Consider the following 22,699-nt stretch of genomic DNA (forward strand, 5'->3'; position numbering starts at 1 on the left):
CGCGAGACTCGGATTCTATATAAGGAGCCGCGCGTCGCCGCCATTTTCACACGTGCATTGAGATTGATAGGGAGAGGACGTGGCTGGCGTCCTCTCCATTAGAAATTAGATTAGAAGAGAGAGAGAGATTGTGCAGAGTCAGACAGAGTTTACCACAGTGACCAGTGCAGTTGTTGTTAGTTAACTTTTATTTATTTTAATATAATATATCCGTTCTCTGCTATATCCGTTCTCTGCCTGAAAAAAAACGATACACAGCAGCAGCCAGTCACACAGTGTGACTCAGTCTGTGTGCACTCAGCTCAGCCCAGTGTGCTGCACATCAATGTATAAAAGGCAAAGCTTATAATAATTGTGGGGGAGACTGGGGAGCACTGCAGGTTGTTATAGCAGGAGCCCCCAGGAGTACATAATATTATATTAATTTAAAATTAAACAGTGCACACTTTTGCTGCAGGAGTGCCACTGCCAGTGTGACTAGTGGTGACCAGTGCCTGACCACCAGTATAGTAGTATATTGTTGTATGTATTGTATACTATCTCTTTATCAACCAGTCTATATTAGCAGCAGACACAGTACAGTGCGGTAGTTCACGGCTGTGGCTACCTCTGTGTCGGCAGTCGGAACTCGGCAGGCAGTCCGTCCATCCATAATTGTATTACAATATATACCACCTAACCGTGGTATTTTTTTTTCTTTCTTTATACCGTCGTCATAGTGTCATACTAGTTGTTACGAGTATACTACTATCTCTTTATCAACCAGTGTACAGTGCGGTAGTTCACGGCTGTGGCTACCTCTGTGTCGGCAGTCGGCAGGCAGTCCGTCCATCCATAATTGTATTATTATTATAATATATACCACCTAACCGTGGTTTTTTTTTCATTCTTTATACCGTCATAGTGTCATACTAGTTGTTACGAGTATACTACTATCTCTTTATCAACCAGTGTACAGTGCGGTAGTTCACGGCTGTGGCTACCTCTGTGTCGGCAGTCGGCAGGCAGTCCGTCCATCCATAATTGTATTATTATTATAATATATACCACCTAACCGTGGTTTTTTTTTCATTCTTTATACCGTCGTCATAGTGTCATACTAGTTGTTACGAGTATACTACTATCTCTTTATCAACCAGTGTACAGTGCGGTAGTTCACGGCTGTGGCTACCTCTGTGTCGGCAGTCGGCAGGCAGTCCGTCCATCCATAATTGTATTATTATTATAATATATACCACCTAACTGTGGTATTTTTTTTTCTTTCTTTATACCGTCGTCATAGTGTCATACTAGTTGTTACGAGTATACTACTATCTCTTTATCAACCAGTGTACAGTGCGGTAGTTCACGGCTGTGGCTACCTCTGTGTCGGCAGTCGGCAGGCAGTCCGTCCATCCATAATTGTATTATTATTATAAAATATACCACCTAACCGTGGTTTTTTTTTCATTCTTTATACCGTCGTCATAGTGTCATACTAGTTGTTACGAGTATACTACTATCTCTTTATCAACCAGTGTACAGTGCGGTAGTTCACGGCTGTGGCTACCTCTGTGTCGGCAGTCGGCAGGCAGTCCGTCCATCCATAATTGTATTATTATTATAATATATACCACCTAACCGTGGTTTTTTTTTCATTCTTTATACCGTCGTCATAGTGTCATACTAGTTGTTACGAGTATACTACTATCTCTTTATCAACCAGTGTACAGTGCGGTAGTTCACGGCTGTGGCTACCTCTGTGTCGGCAGTCGGCAGGTAGTCCGTCCATCCATAATTGTATTATTATTATAATATATACCACCTAACCGTGGTTTTTTTTTCATTCTTTATACCGTCGTCATAGTGTCATACTAGTTGTTACGAGTATACTACTATCTCTTTATCAACCAGTGTACAGTGCGGTAGTTCACGGCTGTGGCTACCTCTGTGTCGGCAGTCGGCAGGCAGTCCGTCCATCCATAATTGTATTATTATTATAATATATACCACCTAACCGTGGTTTTTTTATACCACCTAACCGTGGCAGTCCGTCCATAATTGTATACTAGTATCCAATCCATCCATCTCCATTGTTTACCTGAGGTGCCTTTTAGTTCTGCCTATAAAATATGGAGAACAAAAAAGTTGAGGTTCCAAAATTAGGGAAAGATCAAGATCCACTTCCACCTCGTGCTGAAGCTGCTGCCACTAGTCATGGCCGAGACGATGAAATGCCAGCAACGTCGTCTGCCAAGGCCGATGCCCAATGTCATAGTACAGAGCATGTCAAATCCAAAACACCAAATATCAGTAAAAAAAGGACTCCAAAACCTAAAATAAAATTGTCGGAGGAGAAGCGTAAACTTGCCAATATGCCATTTACCACACGGAGTGGTAAGGAACGGCTGAGGCCCTGGCCTATGTTCATGGCTAGTGGTTCAGCTTCACATGAGGATGGAAGCACTCAGCCTCTCGCTAGAAAACTGAAAAGACTCAAGCTGGCAAAAGCACCGCAAAGAACTGTGCGTTCTTTGAAATCCCAAATCCACAAGGAGAGTCCAATTGTGTCGTTTGCGATGCCTGACCTTCCCAACACTGGACGTGAAGAGCATGCGCCTTCCACTATTTGCATGCCCCCTGCAAGTGCTGGAAGGAGCACCCGCAGTCCAGTTCCTGATAGTCAGATTGAAGATGTCAGTGTTGAAGTACACCAGGATGAGGAGGATATGGGTGTTGCTGGCGCTGGGGAGGAAATTGACCAGGAGGATTCTGATGGTGAGGTGGTTTGTTTAAGTCAGGCACCCGGGGAGACACCTGTTGTCCGTGGGAGGAATATGGCCGTTGACATGCCAGGTGAAAATACCAAAAAAATCAGCTCTTCGGTGTGGAGGTATTTCACCAGAAATGCGGACAACAGGTGTCAAGCCGTGTGTTCCCTTTGTCAAGCTGTAATAAGTAGGGGTAAGGACGTTAACCACCTCGGAACATCCTCCCTTATACGTCACCTGCAGCGCATTCATAATAAGTCAGTGACAAGTTCAAAAACTTTGGGTGACAGCGGAAGCAGTCCACTGACCAGTAAATCCCTTCCTCTTGTAACCAAGCTCACGCAAACCACCCCACCAACTCCCTCAGTGTCAATTTCCTCCTTCCCCAGGAATGCCAATAGTCCTGCAGGCCATGTCACTGGCAAGTCTGACGAGTCCTCTCCTGCCTGGGATTCCTCCGATGCATCCTTGCGTGTAACGCCTACTGCTGCTGGCGCTGCTGTTGTTGCCGCTGGGAGTCGATGGTCATCCCAGAGGGGAAGTCGTAAGCCCACTTGTACTACTTCCAGTAAGCAATTGACTGTTCAACAGTCCTTTGCGAGGAAGATGAAATATCACAGCAGTCATCCTACTGCAAAGCGGATAACTGAGTCCTTGACAACTATGTTGGTGTTAGACGTGCGTCCGGTATCCGCCGTTAGTTCACAGGGAACTAGACAATTTATTGAGGCAGTGTGCCCCCGTTACCAAATACCATCTAGGTTCCACTTCTCTAGGCAGGCGATACCGAGAATGTACACGGACGTCAGAAAAAGACTCACCAGTCTCCTAAAAAATGCAGTTGTACCCAATGTCCACTTAACCACGGACATGTGGACAAGTGGAGCAGGGCAGGGTCAGGACTATATGACTGTGACAGCCCACTGGGTAGATGTATGGACTCCCGCCGCAAGAACAGCAGCGGCGGCACCAGTAGCAGCATCTCGCAAACGCCAACTCTTTCCTAGGCAGGCTACGCTTTGTATCACCGCTTTCCAGAATACGCACACAGCTGAAAACCTCTTACGGCAACTGAGGAAGATCATCGCGGAATGGCTTACCCCAATTGGACTCTCCTGTGGATTTGTGGCATCGGACAACGCCAGCAATATTGTGTGTGCATTAAATATGGGCAAATTCCAGCACGTCCCATGTTTTGCACATACCTTGAATTTGGTGGTGCAGAATTTTTTAAAAAACGACAGGGGCGTGCAAGAGATGCTGTCGGTGGCCAGAAAAATTGCGGGACACTTTCGGCGTACAGGCACCACGTACAGAAGACTGGAGCACCACCAAAAACTACTGAACCTGCCCTGCCATCATCTGAAGCAAGAAGTGGTAACGAGGTGGAATTCAACCCTCTATATGCTTCAGAGGTTGGAGGAGCAGCAAAAGGCCATTCAAGCCTATACAATTGAGCACGATATAGGAGATGGAATGCACCTGTCTCAAGTGCAGTGGAGAATGATTTCAACGTTGTGCAAGGTTCTGATGCCCTTTGAACTTGCCACACGTGAAGTCAGTTCAGACACTGCCAGCCTGAGTCAGGTCATTCCCCTCATCAGGCTTTTGCAGAAGAAGCTGGAGGCATTGAAGAAGGAGCTAACACGGAGCGATTCCGCTAGGCATGTGGGACTTGTGGATGCAGCCCTTAATTCGCTTAACAAGGATTCACGGGTGGTCAATCTGTTGAAATCAGAGCACTACATTTTGGCCACCGTGCTCGATCCTAGATTTAAAGCCTACCTTGGATCTCTCTTTCCGGCAGACACAGGTCTGCTGGGGTTGAAAGACCTGCTGGTGACAAAATTGTCAAGTCAAGCGGAACGCGACCTGTCAACATCTCCTCCTTCACATTCTCCCGCAACTGGGGGTGCGAGGAAAAGGCTCAGAATTCCGAGCCCACCCGCTGGCGGTGATGCAGGGCAGTCTGGAGCGACTGCTGATGCTGACATCTGGTCCGGACTGAAGGACCTGACAACGATTACGGACATGTCGTCTACTGTCACTGCATATGATTCTCTCAACATTGATAGAATGGTGGAGGATTATATGAGTGACCGCATCCAAGTAGGCACGTCACACAGTCCGTACTTATACTGGCAGGAAAAAGAGGCAATTTGGAGGCCCTTGCACAAACTGGCTTTATTCTACCTAAGTTGCCCTCCCACAAGTGTGTACTCCGAAAGAGTGTTTAGTGCCGCCGCTCACCTTGTCAGCAATCGGCGTACGAGGTTACATCCAGAAAATGTGGAGAAGATGATGTTCATTAAAATGAATTATAATCAATTCCTCCGCGGAGACATTGACCAGCAGCAATTGCCTCCACAAAGTACACAGGGAGCTGAGATGGTGGATTCCAGTGGGGACGAATTGATAATCTGTGAGGAGGGGGATGTACACGGTGATATATCGGAGGGTGAAGATGAGGTGGACATCTTGCCTCTGTAGAGCCAGTTTGTGCAAGGAGAGATTAATTGCTTCTTTTTTGGGGGGGGTCCAAACCAACCCGTCATATCAGTCACAGTCGTGTGGCAGACCCTGTCACTGAAATGATGGGTTGGTTAAAGTGTGCATGTCCTGTTTTGTTTATACAACATAAGGGTGGGTGGGAGGGCCCAAGGATAATTCCATCTTGCACCTCTTTTTTCTTTTCTTTTTCTTTGCATCATGTGCTGATTGGGGAGGGTTTTTTGGAAGGGACATCCTGCGTGACACTGCAGTGCCACTCCTAGAGGGGCCCGGTGTTTGTGTCGGCCACTAGGGTCGCTAATCTTACTCACACAGCTACCTCATTGCGCCTCTTTTTTTCTTTGCGTCATGTGCTGTTTGGGGAGGGTTTTTTGGAAGGGACATCCTGCGTGACACTGCAGTGCCACTCCTAGATGGGCCCGGTGTTTGTGTCGGCCACTAGGGTCGCTAATCTTACTCACACAGTCAGCTACCTCATTGCGCCTCTTTTTTTCTTTGCGTCATGTGCTGTTTGGGGAGGGTTTTTTGGAAGGGCCATCCTGCGTGACACTGCAGTGCCACTCCTAGATGGGCCCGGTGTTTGTGTCGGCCACTAGGGTCGCTAATCTTACTCACACAGCTACCTCATTGCGCCTCTTTTTTTCTTTGCGTCATGTGCTGTTTGGGGAGGGTTTTTTGGAAGGGACATCCTGCGTGACACTGCAGTGCCACTCCTAGATGGGACCGGTGTTTGTGTCGGCCACTAGGGTCGCTTATCTTTCTCACACAGCTACCTCATTGCGCCTCTTTTTTTCTTTGCGTCATGTGCTGTTTGGGGAGGGTTTTTTGGAAGGGACATCCTGCGTGACACTGCAGTGCCACTCCTAGATGGGCCCGGTGTTTGTGTCGGCCACTAGGGTCGCTTATCTTTCTCACACAGTCAGCTACCTCATTGCGCCTCTTTTTTTCTTTGCGTCATGTGCTGTTTGGGGAGGGTTTTTTGGAAGGGACATCCTGCGTGACACTGCAGTGCCACTCCTAGATGGGCCCGGTGTTTGTGTCGGCCACTAGGGTCGCTTATCTTTCTCACACAGTCAGCTACCTCATTGCGCCTCTTTTTTTCTTTGCGTCATGTGCTGTTTGGGGAGGGTTTTTTGGAAGGGACATCCTGCGTGACACTGCAGTGCCACTCCTAGATGGGCCCGGTGTTTGTGTCGGCCACTAGGGTCGCTTATCTTTCTCACACAGTCAGCTACCTCATTGCGCCTCTTTTTTTCTTTGCGTCATGTGCTGTTTGGGGAGGGTTTTTTGGAAGGGACATCCTGCGTGACACTGCAGTGCCACTCCTAGATGGGCCCGGTGTTTGTGTCGGCCACTAGGGTCGCTAATCTTACTCACACAGCTACCTCATTGCGCCTCTTTTTTTCTTTGCGTCATGTGCTGTTTGGGGAGGGTTTTTTGGAAGGGACATCCTGCGTGACACTGCAGTGCCACTCCTAGATGGGCCCGGTGTTTGTGTTGGCCACTAGGGTCGCTTATCTTACTCACACAGCGACCTCGGTGCAAATTTTAGGACTAAAAATAATATTGTGAGGTGTGATGTGTTCAGAATAGGCTGAAAATGAGTGTAAATTATGTTTTTTGAGGTTAATAATACTTTGGGATCAAAATTACCCCCAAATTCTATGATTTAAGCTGTTTTTTAGGGTTTTTTGAAAAAAACACCCGAATCCAAAACACACCCGAATCCGACAAAAAAAATTCGGTGAGGTTTTGCCAAAACGCGGTCGAACCCAAAACACGGCCGCGGAACCGAACCCAAAACCAAAACACAAAACCCGAAAAATTTCCGGCGCTCATCTCTAGTTTATACAACATAAGGGTGGGTGGGAGGACCCAAGGACAATTCCATCTTGCACCTCTTTTTTCTTTCATTTTTCTTTGTGTCATGTGCTGTTTGGGGAGTATTTTTTTGAAGGGTCATGTGCTGTTTGTGGAGTATTTTTTTGAAGGGCCATCCTGCGTGACACTGCAGTGCCACTCATAGATGGGCCAGGTGTTTGTGTCGGCCACTAGGGTCGCTTAGCTTAGTCACACAGCTACCTCATTGCGCCTCTTTTTTTCTTTGCGTCATGTGCTGTTTGGGGAGTATTTTTTTGAAGGGCCATCCTGCGTGACACTGCAGTGCCACTCCTAGATGGGCCAGGTGTTTGTGTCGGCCACTAGGGTCGCCTAGCTTAGTCACACAGCTACCTCATTGCGCCTATTTTTTTCTTAGCGTCATGTGCTGTTTGGGGAGTATTTTTTTGAAGGGCCATCCTGCGTGACACTGCAGTGCCACTCCTAGATGGGCCAGGTGTTTGTGTCGGCCACTTGGGTCGCTTAGCTTAGTCACACAGCTACCTCATTGCGCCTCTTTTTTTCTTTGCGTCATGTGCTGTTTGGGGAGTATTTTTTTTGAATGGCCATCCTGCGTGACACTGCAGTGCCACTCCCAGATGGGCCAGGTGTTTGTGTCGGCCACTAGGGTCGCTTAGCTTAGTCACACAGCTACCTCATTGCGCCTCTTTTTTTCTTTGCTTCATGTGCTGTTTGGGGAGTATTTTTTTGAAGGGCCATCCTGCGTGACACTGCAGTGCCACTCCTAGATGGGCCAGGTGTTTGTGTCGGCCACTAGGGTCGCTTAGCTTAGTCACACAGCTACCTCATTGCGCCTCTTTTTTTCTTTGCATCATGTGCTGTTTGGGGAGTATTTTTTTGAAGGGCCATCCTGCGTGACACTGCAGTGACACTCCTAGATGGGCCAGGTGTTTGTGTCGGCCACTAGGGTCGCTTAGCTTACAGCTACCTCATTGCGCCTCTTTTTTTCTTTGCGTCATGTGCTGTTTGGGGAGTATTTTTTTGAAGGGCCATCCTGCGTGACACTGCAGTGCCACTCCTAGATGGGCCAGGTGTTTGTGTCGGCCACTAGGGTCGCTTAGCTTAGTCACACAGCTACCTCATTGCGCCCCTTTTTTTACTTTGCGTCATGTGCTGTTTGGGGAGTATATTTTTGAAGGGCCATCCTGCGTGACACTGCAGTGCCACTCCTAGATGAGCCAGGTGTTTGTGTCGGCCACTAGGGTCGCTTAGCTTAGTCACACAGCTACCTCATTGCGCCTCTTTTTTTCTTTGCGTCATGTGCTGTTTGGGGAGGGTTTTTTGGAAGGGACATCCTGCGTGACACTGCAGTGCCACTCCTAGATGGGCCCGGTGTTTGTGTCGGCCACTAGGGTCGCTTATCTTTCTCACACAGTCAGCTACCTCATTGCGCCTCTTTTTTTCTTTGCGTCATGTGCTGTTTGGGGAGGGTTTTTTGGAAGGGACATCCTGCGTGACACTGCAGTGCCACTCCTAGATGGGCCCGGTGTTTGTGTCGGCCACTAGGGTCGCTTATCTTTCTCACACAGTCAGCTACCTCATTGCGCCTCTTTTTTTCTTTGCGTCATGTGCTGTTTGGGGAGGGTTTTTTGGAAGGGACATCCTGCGTGACACTGCAGTGCCACTCCTAGATGGGCCCGGTGTTTGTGTCGGCCACTAGGGTCGCTTATCTTTCTCACACAGTCAGCTACCTCATTGCGCCTCTTTTTTTCTTTGCGTCATGTGCTGTTTGGGGAGGGTTTTTTGGAAGGGACATCCTGCGTGACACTGCAGTGCCACTCCTAGATGGGCCCGGTGTTTGTGTCGGCCACTAGGGTCGCTAATCTTACTCACACAGCTACCTCATTGCGCCTCTTTTTTTCTTTGCGTCATGTGCTGTTTGGGGAGGGTTTTTTGGAAGGGACATCCTGCGTGACACTGCAGTGCCACTCCTAGATGGGCCCGGTGTTTGTGTCGGCCACTAGGGTCGCTTATCTTACTCACACAGCGACCTCGGTGCAAATTTTAGGACTAAAAATAATATTGTGAGGTGTGATGTGTTCAGAATAGGCTGAAAATGAGTGTAAATTATGTTTTTTGAGGTTAATAATACTTTGGGATCAAAATTACCCCCAAATTCTATGATTTAAGCTGTTTTTTAGGGTTTTTTGAAAAAAACACCCGAATCCAAAACACACCCGAATCCGACAAAAAAAATTCGGTGAGGTTTTGCCAAAACGCGGTCGAACCCAAAACACGGCCGCGGAACCGAACCCAAAACCAAAACACAAAACCCGAAAAATTTCCGGCGCTCATCTCTAGTTTATACAACATAAGGGTGGGTGGGAGGACCCAAGGACAATTCCATCTTGCACCTCTTTTTTCTTTCATTTTTCTTTGTGTCATGTGCTGTTTGGGGAGTATTTTTTTGAAGGGTCATGTGCTGTTTGTGGAGTATTTTTTTGAAGGGCCATCCTGCGTGACACTGCAGTGCCACTCATAGATGGGCCAGGTGTTTGTGTTGGCCACTAGGGTCGCTTAGCTTAGTCACACAGCTACCTCATTGCGCCTCTTTTTTTCTTTGCGTCATGTGCTGTTTGGGGAGTATTTTTTTGAAGGGCCATCCTGCGTGACACTGCAGTGCCACTCCTAGATGGGCCAGGTGTTTGTGTCGGCCACTAGGGTCGCTTAGCTTAGTCACACAGCTACCTCATTGCGCCTCTTTTTTTCTTTGCGTCATGTGCTGTTTGGGGAGTATTTTTTTGAAGGGCCATCCTGCGTGACACTGCAGTGCCACTCCTAGATGGGCCAGGTGTTTGTGTCGGCCACTAGGGTCGCCTAGCTTAGTCACACAGCTACCTCATTGCGCCTATTTTTTTCTTAGCGTCATGTGCTGTTTGGGGAGTATTTTTTTGAAGGGCCATCCTGCGTGACACTGCAGTGCCACTCCTAGATGGGCCAGGTGTTTGTGTCGGCCACTTGGGTCGCTTAGCTTAGTCACACAGCTACCTCATTGCGCCTCTTTTTTTCTTTGCGTCATGTGCTGTTTGGGGAGTATTTTTTTTGAATGGCCATCCTGCGTGACACTGCAGTGCCACTCCCAGATGGGCCAGGTGTTTGTGTCGGCCACTAGGGTCGCTTAGCTTAGTCACACAGCTACCTCATTGCGCCTCTTTTTTTCTTTGCTTCATGTGCTGTTTGGGGAGTATTTTTTTGAAGGGCCATCCTGCGTGACACTGCAGTGCCACTCCTAGATGGGCCAGGTGTTTGTGTCGGCCACTAGGGTCGCTTAGCTTAGTCACACAGCTACCTCATTGCGCCTCTTTTTTTCTTTGCATCATGTGCTGTTTGGGGAGTATTTTTTTGAAGGGCCATCCTGCGTGACACTGCAGTGACACTCCTAGATGGGCCAGGTGTTTGTGTCGGCCACTAGGGTCGCTTAGCTTACAGCTACCTCATTGCGCCTCTTTTTTTCTTTGCGTCATGTGCTGTTTGGGGAGTATTTTTTTGAAGGGCCATCCTGCGTGACACTGCAGTGCCACTCCTAGATGGGCCAGGTGTTTGTGTCGGCCACTAGGGTCGCTTAGCTTAGTCACACAGCTACCTCATTGCGCCCCTTTTTTTACTTTGCGTCATGTGCTGTTTGGGGAGTATATTTTTGAAGGGCCATCCTGCGTGACACTGCAGTGCCACTCCTAGATGAGCCAGGTGTTTGTGTCGGCCACTAGGGTCGCTTAGCTTAGTCACACAGCTACCTCATTGCGCCTCTTTTTTTACTTTGCGTCATGTGCTGTTTGGGGAGTATTTTTTTGAAGGGCCATCCTGCGTGACACTGCAGTGCCACTCCTAGATGGGCCAGGTGTTTGTGTCGGCCACTTGGGTCGCTGAGCTTAGTCACACAGCTACCTCATTGCGCCTCTTTTTTTCTTTGCGTCATGTGCTGTTTGGGGAGTATTTTTTTGAAGGGCCATCCTGCGTGACACTGCAGTGCCACTCCTAGATGGGCCAGGTGTTTGTATCGGCCACTAGGGTCGCCTAGCTTAGTCACACAGCTACCTCATTGCGCCTATTTTTTTCTTAGCGTCATGTGCTGTTTGGGGAGTATTTTTTTGAAGGGCCATCCTGCGTGACACTGCAGTGCCACTCCTAGATGGGCCAGGTGTTTGTGTCGGCCACTTGGGTCGCTTAGCTTAGTCACACAGCTACCTCATTGCGCCTCTTTTTTTCTTTGCGTCATGTGCTGTTTGGGGAGTATTTTTTTTGAAGGGCCATCCTGCGTGACACTGCAGTGCCACTCCCAGATGGGCCAGGTGTTTGTGTCGGCCACTAGGGTCGCTTAGCTTAGTCACACAGCTACCTCATTGCGCCTCTTTTTTTCTTTGCGTCATGTGCTGTTTGGGGAGTATTTTTTTGAAGGGCCATCCTGCGTGACACTGCAGTGACACTCCTAGATGGGCCAGGTGTTTGTGTCGGCCACTAGGGTCGCTTAGCTTAGTCACACAGCTACCTCATTGCGCCTCTTTTTTTACTTTGCATCATTTGCTGTTTGGGGAGTATATTTTTGAAGGGCCATCCTGCGTGACACTGCAGTGCCACTCCTAGATGGGCCAGGTGTTTGTGTCGGCCACTAGGGTCGCTTAGCTTAGTCACACAGCTACCTCATTGCGCCTCTTTTTTTCCTTGCGTCATGTGCTGTTTGGGGAGTATTTTTTTGAAGGGCCATCCTGCGTGACACTGCAGTGCCACTCCTAGATGGGCCAGGTGTTTGTGTCGGCCACTAGGGTCGCTTAGCTTACAGCTACCTCATTGCGCCTCTTTTTTTCTTTGCGTCATGTGCTGTTTGGGGAGTATTTTTTTGAAGGGCCATCCTGCGTGACACTGCAGTGCCACTCCTAGATGGGCCAGGTGTTTGTGTCGGCCACTAGGGTCGCTTAGCTTAGTCACACAGCTACCTCATTGCGCCCCTTTTTTTACTTTGCGTCATGTGCTGTTTGGGGAGTATATTTTTGAAGGGCCATCCTGCGTGACACTGCAGTGCCACTCCTAGATGGGCCAGGTGTTTGTGTCGGCCACTAGGGTCGCTTAGCTTAGTCACACAGCTACCTCATTGCGCCTCTTTTTTTACTTTGCGTCATGTGCTGTTTGGGGAATATATTTTTGAAGGGCCATCCTGCGTGACACTGCAGTGCCACTCCTAGATGGGCCAGGTGTTTGTGTCGGCCACTAGGGTCGCTTAGCTTAGTCACACAGCTACCTCATTGCGCCTCTTTTTTTCTTTGCGTCATGTGCTGTTTGGGGAGTATTTTTTTGAAGGGCCATCCTGCGTGACACTGCAGTGCCACTCCTAGATGGGCCCGGTGTTTGTGTCGGCCACTAGGGTCGCTTAGCTTAGTCACACAGCTACCTCATTGCGCCTCTTTTTTTCTTTGCGTCATGTGCTGTTTGGGGAGTATTTTTTTGAAGGGCCATCCTGCGTGACACTGCAGTGCCACTCCTAGATGAACCAGGTGTTTGTGTCGGCCACTAGGGTCGCTTAGCTTAGTCACACAGCTACCTCATTGCGCCTCTTTTTTTACTTTGCGTCATGTGCTGTTTGGGGAGTATTTTTTTGAAGGGCCATCCTGCGTGACACTGCAGTGCCACTCCTAGATGGGCCAGGTGTTTGTGTCGGCCACTTGGGTCGCTGAGCTTAGTCACACAGCTACCTCATTGCGCCTCTTTTTTTCTTTGCGTCATGTGCTGTTTGGGGAGGGTTTTTTGGAAGGGACATCCTGCGTGACACTGCAGTGCCACTCCTAGATGGGCCCGGTGTTTGTGTCGGCCACTAGGGTCGCTTAGCTTAGTCACACAGCTACCTCATTGCGCCTCTTTTTTTCTTTGCGTCATGTGCTGTTTGGGGAGTATTTTTTTGAAGGGCCATCCTGCGTGACACTGCAGTGCCACTCCTAGATGAACCAGGTGTTTGTGTCGGCCACTAGGGTCGCTTAGCTTAGTCACACAGCTACCTCATTGCGCCTCTTTTTTTACTTTGCGTCATGTGCTGTTTGGGGAGTATTTTTTTGAAGGGCCATCCTGCGTGACACTGCAGTGCCACTCCTAGATGGGCCAGGTGTTTGTGTCGGCCACTTGGGTCGCTGAGCTTAGTCACACAGCTACCTCATTGCGCCTCTTTTTTTCCTTGCGTCATGTGCTGTTTGGGGAGTATTTTTTTGAAGGGCCATCCTGCGTGACACTGCAGTGCCACTCCTAGATGGGCCAGGTGTTTGTGTCGGCCACTAGGGTCGCTTAGCTTACAGCTACCTCATTGCGCCTCTTTTTTTCTTTGCGTCATGTGCTGTTTGGGGAGTATTTTTTTGAAGGGCCATCCTGCGTGACACTGCAGTGCCACTCCTAGATGGGCCAGGTGTTTGTGTCGGCCACTAGGGTCGCTTAGCTTAGTCACACAGCTACCTCATTGCGCCCCTTTTTTTACTTTGCGTCATGTGCTGTTTGGGGAGTATATTTTTGAAGGGCCATCCTGCGTGACACTGCAGTGCCACTCCTAGATGGGCCAGGTGTTTGTGTCGGCCACTAGGGTCGCTTAGCTTAGTCACACAGCTACCTCATTGCGCCTCTTTTTTTACTTTGCGTCATGTGCTGTTTGGGGAATATATTTTTGAAGGGCCATCCTGCGTGACACTGCAGTGCCACTCCTAGATGGGCCAGGTGTTTGTGTCGGCCACTAGGGTCGCTTAGCTTAGTCACACAGCTACCTCATTGCGCCTCTTTTTTTCTTTGCGTCATGTGCTGTTTGGGGAGTATTTTTTTGAAGGGCCATCCTGCGTGACACTGCAGTGCCACTCCTAGATGGGCCCGGTGTTTGTGTCGGCCACTAGGGTCGCTTAGCTTAGTCACACAGCTACCTCATTGCGCCTCTTTTTTTCTTTGCGTCATGTGCTGTTTGGGGAGTATTTTTTTGAAGGGCCATCCTGCGTGACACTGCAGTGCCACTCCTAGATGAACCAGGTGTTTGTGTCGGCCACTAGGGTCGCTTAGCTTAGTCACACAGCTACCTCATTGCGCCTCTTTTTTTACTTTGCGTCATGTGCTGTTTGGGGAGTATTTTTTTGAAGGGCCATCCTGCGTGACACTGCAGTGCCACTCCTAGATGGGCCAGGTGTTTGTGTCGGCCACTTGGGTCGCTGAGCTTAGTCACACAGCTACCTCATTGCGCCTCTTTTTTTCTTTGCGTCATGTGCTGTTTGGGGAGGGTTTTTTGGAAGGGCCATCCTGCGTGACACTGCAGTGCCACTCCTAGATGGGCCCGGTGTTTGTGTCGGCCACTAGGGTCGCTAATCTTACTCACACAGCTACCTCATTGCGCCTCTTTTTTTCTTTGCGTCATGTGCTGTTTGGGGAGGGTTTTTTGGAAGGGACATCCTGCGTGACACTGCAGTGCCACTCCTAGATGGGACCGGTGTTTGTGTCGGCCACTAGGGTCGCTTATCTTTCTCACACAGCTACCTCATTGCGCCTCTTTTTTTCTTTGCGTCATGTGCTGTTTGGGGAGGGTTTTTTGGAAGGGACATCCTGCGTGACACTGCAGTGCCACTCCTAGATGGGCCCGGTGTTTGTGTCGGCCACTAGGGTCGCTTATCTTTCTCACACAGTCAGCTACCTCATTGCGCCTCTTTTTTTCTTTGCGTCATGTGCTGTTTGGGGAGGGTTTTTTGGAAGGGACATCCTGCGTGACACTGCAGTGCCACTCCTAGATGGGCCCGGTGTTTGTGTCGGCCACTAGGGTCGCTTATCTTTCTCACACAGTCAGCTACCTCATTGCGCCTCTTTTTTTCTTTGCGTCATGTGCTGTTTGGGGAGGGTTTTTTGGAAGGGACATCCTGCGTGACACTGCAGTGCCACTCCTAGATGGGCCCGGTGTTTGTGTCGGCCACTAGGGTCGCTAATCTTACTCACACAGCTACCTCATTGCGCCTCTTTTTTTCTTTGCGTCATGTGCTGTTTGGGGAGGGTTTTTTGGAAGGGACATCCTGCGTGACACTGCAGTGCCACTCCTAGATGGGCCCGGTGTTTGTGTCGGCCACTAGGGTCGCTTATCTTACTCACACAGCGACCTCGGTGCAAATTTTAGGACTAAAAATAATATTGTGAGGTGTGATGTGTTCAGAATAGGCTGAAAATGAGTGTAAATTATGTTTTTTGAGGTTAATAATACTTTGGGATCAAAATTACCCCCAAATTCTATGATTTAAGCTGTTTTTTAGGGTTTTTTGAAAAAAACACCCGAATCCAAAACACACCCGAATCCGACAAAAAAAATTCGGTGAGGTTTTGCCAAAACGCGGTCGAACCCAAAACACGGCCGCGGAACCGAACCCAAAACCAAAACACAAAACCCGAAAAATTTCCGGCGCTCATCTCTAGTTTATACAACATAAGGGTGGGTGGGAGGACCCAAGGACAATTCCATCTTGCACCTCTTTTTTCTTTCATTTTTCTTTGTGTCATGTGCTGTTTGGGGAGTATTTTTTTGAAGGGTCATGTGCTGTTTGTGGAGTATTTTTTTGAAGGGCCATCCTGCGTGACACTGCAGTGCCACTCATAGATGGGCCAGGTGTTTGTGTTGGCCACTAGGGTCGCTTAGCTTAGTCACACAGCTACCTCATTGCGCCTCTTTTTTTCTTTGCGTCATGTGCTGTTTGGGGAGTATTTTTTTGAAGGGCCATCCTGCGTGACACTGCAGTGCCACTCCTAGATGGGCCAGTTGTTTGTGTCGGCCACTAGGGTCGCTTAGCTTAGTCACACAGCTACCTCATTGCGCCTCTTTTTTTCTTTGCGTCATGTGCTGTTTGGGGAGTATTTTTTTGAAGGGCCATCCTGCGTGACACTGCAGTGCCACTCCTAGATGGGCCAGGTGTTTGTGTCGGCCACTAGGGTCGCCTAGCTTAGTCACACAGCTACCTCATTGCGCCTATTTTTTTCTTAGCGTCATGTGCTGTTTGGGGAGTATTTTTTTGAAGGGCCATCCTGCGTGACACTGCAGTGCCACTCCTAGATGGGCCAGGTGTTTGTGTCGGCCACTTGGGTCGCTTAGCTTAGTCACACAGCTACCTCATTGCGCCTCTTTTTTTCTTTGCGTCATGTGCTGTTTGGGGAGTATTTTTTTTGAATGGCCATCCTGCGTGACACTGCAGTGCCACTCCCAGATGGGCCAGGTGTTTGTGTCGGCCACTAGGGTCGCTTAGCTTAGTCACACAGCTACCTCATTGCGCCTCTTTTTTTCTTTGCTTCATGTGCTGTTTGGGGAGTATTTTTTTGAAGGGCCATCCTGCGTGACACTGCAGTGCCACTCCTAGATGGGCCAGGTGTTTGTGTCGGCCACTAGGGTCGCTTAGCTTAGTCACACAGCTACCTCATTGCGCCTCTTTTTTTCTTTGCATCATGTGCTGTTTGGGGAGTATTTTTTTGAAGGGCCATCCTGCGTGACACTGCAGTGACACTCCTAGATGGGCCAGGTGTTTGTGTCGGCCACTAGGGTCGCTTAGCTTACAGCTACCTCATTGCGCCTCTTTTTTTCTTTGCGTCATGTGCTGTTTGGGGAGTATTTTTTTGAAGGGCCATCCTGCGTGACACTGCAGTGCCACTCCTAGATGGGCCAGGTGTTTGTGTCGGCCACTAGGGTCGCTTAGCTTAGTCACACAGCTACCTCATTGCGCCCCTTTTTTTACTTTGCGTCATGTGCTGTTTGGGGAGTATATTTTTGAAGGGCCATCCTGCGTGACACTGCAGTGCCACTCCTAGATGAGCCAGGTGTTTGTGTCGGCCACTAGGGTCGCTTAGCTTAGTCACACAGCTACCTCATTGCGCCTCTTTTTTTACTTTGCGTCATGTGCTGTTTGGGGAGTATTTTTTTGAAGGGCCATCCTGCGTGACACTGCAGTGCCACTCCTAGATGGGCCAGGTGTTTGTGTCGGCCACTTGGGTCGCTGAGCTTAGTCACACAGCTACCTCATTGTGCCTCTTTTTTTCTTTGCGTCATGTGCTGTTTGGGGAGTATTTTTTTGAAGGGCCATCCTGCGTGACACTGCAGTGCCACTCCTAGATGGGCCAGGTGTTTGTATCGGCCACTAGGGTCGCCTAGCTTAGTCACACAGCTACCTCATTGCGCCTATTTTTTTCTTAGCGTCATGTGCTGTTTGGGGAGTATTTTTTTGAAGGGCCATCCTGCGTGACACTGCAGTGCCACTCCTAGATGGGCCAGGTGTTTGTGTCGGCCACTTGGGTCGCTTAGCTTAGTCACACAGCTACCTCATTGCGCCTCTTTTTTTCTTTGCGTCATGTGCTGTTTGGGGAGTATTTTTTTTGAAGGGCCATCCTGCGTGACACTGCAGTGCCACTCCCAGATGGGCCAGGTGTTTGTGTCGGCCACTAGGGTCGCTTAGCTTAGTCACACAGCTACCTCATTGCGCCTCTTTTTTTCTTTGCGTCATGTGCTGTTTGGGGAGTATTTTTTTGAAGGGCCATCCTGCGTGACACTGCAGTGCCACTCCTAGATGGGCCAGGTGTTTGTGTCGGCCACTAGGGTCGCCTAGCTTAGTCACACAGCTACCTCATTGCGCCTATTTTTTTCTTAGCGTCATGTGCTGTTTGGGGAGTATTTTTTTGAAGGGCCATCCTGCGTGACACTGCAGTGCCACTCCTAGATGGGCCAGGTGTTTGTGTCGGCCACTTGGGTCGCTTAGCTTAGTCACACAGCTACCTCATTGCGCCTCTTTTTTTCTTTGCGTCATGTGCTGTTTGGGGAGTATTTTTTTTGAATGGCCATCCTGCGTGACACTGCAGTGCCACTCCCAGATGGGCCAGGTGTTTGTGTCGGCCACTAGGGTCGCTTAGCTTAGTCACACAGCTACCTCATTGCGCCTCTTTTTTTCTTTGCTTCATGTGCTGTTTGGGGAGTATTTTTTTGAAGGGCCATCCTGCGTGACACTGCAGTGCCACTCCTAGATGGGCCAGGTGTTTGTGTCGGCCACTAGGGTCGCTTAGCTTAGTCACACAGCTACCTCATTGCGCCTCTTTTTTTCTTTGCATCATGTGCTGTTTGGGGAGTATTTTTTTGAAGGGCCATCCTGCGTGACACTGCAGTGACACTCCTAGATGGGCCAGGTGTTTGTGTCGGCCACTAGGGTCGCTTAGCTTACAGCTACCTCATTGCGCCTCTTTTTTTCTTTGCGTCATGTGCTGTTTGGGGAGTATTTTTTTGAAGGGCCATCCTGCGTGACACTGCAGTGCCACTCCTAGATGGGCCAGGTGTTTGTGTCGGCCACTAGGGTCGCTTAGCTTAGTCACACAGCTACCTCATTGCGCCCCTTTTTTTACTTTGCGTCATGTGCTGTTTGGGGAGTATATTTTTGAAGGGCCATCCTGCGTGACACTGCAGTGCCACTCCTAGATGAGCCAGGTGTTTGTGTCGGCCACTAGGGTCGCTTAGCTTAGTCACACAGCTACCTCATTGCGCCTCTTTTTTTACTTTGCGTCATGTGCTGTTTGGGGAGTATTTTTTTGAAGGGCCATCCTGCGTGACACTGCAGTGCCACTCCTAGATGGGCCAGGTGTTTGTGTCGGCCACTTGGGTCGCTGAGCTTAGTCACACAGCTACCTCATTGCGCCTCTTTTTTTCTTTGCGTCATGTGCTGTTTGGGGAGTATTTTTTTGAAGGGCCATCCTGCGTGACACTGCAGTGCCACTCCTAGATGGGCCAGGTGTTTGTATCGGCCACTAGGGTCGCCTAGCTTAGTCACACAGCTACCTCATTGCGCCTATTTTTTTCTTAGCGTCATGTGCTGTTTGGGGAGTATTTTTTTGAAGGGCCATCCTGCGTGACACTGCAGTGCCACTCCTAGATGGGCCAGGTGTTTGTGTCGGCCACTTGGGTCGCTTAGCTTAGTCACACAGCTACCTCATTGCGCCTCTTTTTTTCTTTGCGTCATGTGCTGTTTGGGGAGTATTTTTTTTGAAGGGCCATCCTGCGTGACACTGCAGTGCCACTCCCAGATGGGCCAGGTGTTTGTGTCGGCCACTAGGGTCGCTTAGCTTAGTCACACAGCTACCTCATTGCGCCTCTTTTTTTCTTTGCGTCATGTGCTGTTTGGGGAGTATTTTTTTGAAGGGCCATCCTGCGTGACACTGCAGTGACACTCCTAGATGGGCCAGGTGTTTGTGTCGGCCACTAGGGTCGCTTAGCTTAGTCACACAGCTACCTCATTGCGCCTCTTTTTTTACTTTGCATCATTTGCTGTTTGGGGAGTATATTTTTGAAGGGCCATCCTGCGTGACACTGCAGTGCCACTCCTAGATGGGCCAGGTGTTTGTGTCGGCCACTAGGGTCGCTTAGCTTAGTCACACAGCTACCTCATTGCGCCTCTTTTTTTCCTTGCGTCATGTGCTGTTTGGGGAGTATTTTTTTGAAGGGCCATCCTGCGTGACACTGCAGTGCCACTCCTAGATGGGCCAGGTGTTTGTGTCGGCCACTAGGGTCGCTTAGCTTACAGCTACCTCATTGCGCCTCTTTTTTTCTTTGCGTCATGTGCTGTTTGGGGAGTATTTTTTTGAAGGGCCATCCTGCGTGACACTGCAGTGCCACTCCTAGATGGGCCAGGTGTTTGTGTCGGCCACTAGGGTCGCTTAGCTTAGTCACACAGCTACCTCATTGCGCCCCTTTTTTTACTTTGCGTCATGTGCTGTTTGGGGAGTATATTTTTGAAGGGCCATCCTGCGTGACACTGCAGTGCCACTCCTAGATGGGCCAGGTGTTTGTGTCGGCCACTAGGGTCGCTTAGCTTAGTCACACAGCTACCTCATTGCGCCTCTTTTTTTACTTTGCGTCATGTGCTGTTTGGGGAATATATTTTTGAAGGGCCATCCTGCGTGACACTGCAGTGACACTCCTAGATGGGCCAGGTGTTTGTGTCGGCCACTAGGGTCGCTTAGCTTAGTCACACAGCTACCTCATTGCGCCTCTTTTTTTCTTTGCGTCATGTGCTGTTTGGGGAGTATTTTTTTGAAGGGCCATCCTGCGTGACACTGCAGTGCCACTCCTAGATGGGCCCGGTGTTTGTGTCGGCCACTAGGGTCGCTTAGCTTAGTCACACAGCTACCTCATTGCGCCTCTTTTTTTCTTTGCGTCATGTGCTGTTTGGGGAGTATTTTTTTGAAGGGCCATCCTGCGTGACACTGCAGTGCCACTCCTAGATGAACCAGGTGTTTGTGTCGGCCACTAGGGTCGCTTAGCTTAGTCACACAGCTACCTCATTGCGCCTCTTTTTTTACTTTGCGTCATGTGCTGTTTGGGGAGTATTTTTTTGAAGGGCCATCCTGCGTGACACTGCAGTGCCACTCCTAGATGGGCCAGGTGTTTGTGTCGGCCACTTGGGTCGCTGAGCTTAGTCACACAGCTACCTCATTGCGCCTCTTTTTTTCTTTGCGTCATGTGCTGTTTGGGGAGGGTTTTTTGGAAGGGCCATCCTGCGTGACACTGCAGTGCCACTCCTAGATGGGCCCGGTGTTTGTGTCGGCCACTAGGGTCGCTAATCTTACTCACACAGCTACCTCATTGCGCCTCTTTTTTTCTTTGCGTCATGTGCTGTTTGGGGAGGGTTTTTTGGAAGGGACATCCTGCGTGACACTGCAGTGCCACTCCTAGATGGGACCGGTGTTTGTGTCGGCCACTAGGGTCGCTTATCTTTCTCACACAGCTACCTCATTGCGCCTCTTTTTTTCTTTGCGTCATGTGCTGTTTGGGGAGGGTTTTTTGGAAGGGACATCCTGCGTGACACTGCAGTGCCACTCCTAGATGGGCCCGGTGTTTGTGTCGGCCACTAGGGTCGCTTATCTTTCTCACACAGTCAGCTACCTCATTGCGCCTCTTTTTTTCTTTGCGTCATGTGCTGTTTGGGGAGGGTTTTTTGGAAGGGACATCCTGCGTGACACTGCAGTGCCACTCCTAGATGGGCCCGGTGTTTGTGTCGGCCACTAGGGTCGCTTATCTTTCTCACACAGTCAGCTACCTCATTGCGCCTCTTTTTTTCTTTGCGTCATGTGCTGTTTGGGGAGGGTTTTTTGGAAGGGACATCCTGCGTGACACTGCAGTGCCACTCCTAGATGGGCCCGGTGTTTGTGTCGGCCACTAGGGTCGCTTATCTTTCTCACACAGTCAGCTACCTCATTGCGCCTCTTTTTTTCTTTGCGTCATGTGCTGTTTGGGGAGGGTTTTTTGGAAGGGACATCCTGCGTGACACTGCAGTGCCACTCCTAGATGGGCCCGGTGTTTGTGTCGGCCACTAGGGTCGCTAATCTTACTCACACAGCTACCTCATTGCGCCTCTTTTTTTCTTTGCGTCATGTGCTGTTTGGGGAGGGTTTTTTGGAAGGGACATCCTGCGTGACACTGCAGTGCCACTCCTAGATGGGCCCGGTGTTTGTGTCGGCCACTAGGGTCGCTTATCTTACTCACACAGCGACCTCGGTGCAAATTTTAGGACTAAAAATAATATTGTGAGGTGTGATGTGTTCAGAATAGGCTGAAAATGAGTGTAAATTATGTTTTTTGAGGTTAATAATACTTTGGGATCAAAATTACCCCCAAATTCTATGATTTAAGCTGTTTTTTAGGGTTTTTTGAAAAAAACACCCGAATCCAAAACACACCCGAATCCGACAAAAAAAATTCGGTGAGGTTTTGCCAAAACGCGGTCGAACCCAAAACACGGCCGCGGAACCGAACCCAAAACCAAAACACAAAACCCGAAAAATTTCCGGCGCTCATCTCTAGTTTATACAACATAAGGGTGGGTGGGAGGACCCAAGGACAATTCCATCTTGCACCTCTTTTTTCTTTCATTTTTCTTTGTGTCATGTGCTGTTTGGGGAGTATTTTTTTGAAGGGTCATGTGCTGTTTGTGGAGTATTTTTTTGAAGGGCCATCCTGCGTGACACTGCAGTGCCACTCATAGATGGGCCAGGTGTTTGTGTTGGCCACTAGGGTCGCTTAGCTTAGTCACACAGCTACCTCATTGCGCCTCTTTTTTTCTTTGCGTCATGTGCTGTTTGGGGAGTATTTTTTTGAAGGGCCATCCTGCGTGACACTGCAGTGCCACTCCTAGATGGGCCAGTTGTTTGTGTCGGCCACTAGGGTCGCTTAGCTTAGTCACACAGCTACCTCATTGCGCCTCTTTTTTTCTTTGCGTCATGTGCTGTTTGGGGAGTATTTTTTTGAAGGGCCATCCTGCGTGACACTGCAGTGCCACTCCTAGATGGGCCAGGTGTTTGTGTCGGCCACTAGGGTCGCCTAGCTTAGTCACACAGCTACCTCATTGCGCCTATTTTTTTCTTAGCGTCATGTGCTGTTTGGGGAGTATTTTTTTGAAGGGCCATCCTGCGTGACACTGCAGTGCCACTCCTAGATGGGCCAGGTGTTTGTGTCGGCCACTTGGGTCGCTTAGCTTAGTCACACAGCTACCTCATTGCGCCTCTTTTTTTCTTTGCGTCATGTGCTGTTTGGGGAGTAT

Source organism: Pseudophryne corroboree, chromosome 8 (genome assembly GCF_028390025.1).
Source record: "Pseudophryne corroboree isolate aPseCor3 chromosome 8, aPseCor3.hap2, whole genome shotgun sequence".
In the NCBI taxonomy this organism is placed as follows: domain Eukaryota; kingdom Metazoa; phylum Chordata; class Amphibia; order Anura; family Myobatrachidae; genus Pseudophryne; species Pseudophryne corroboree.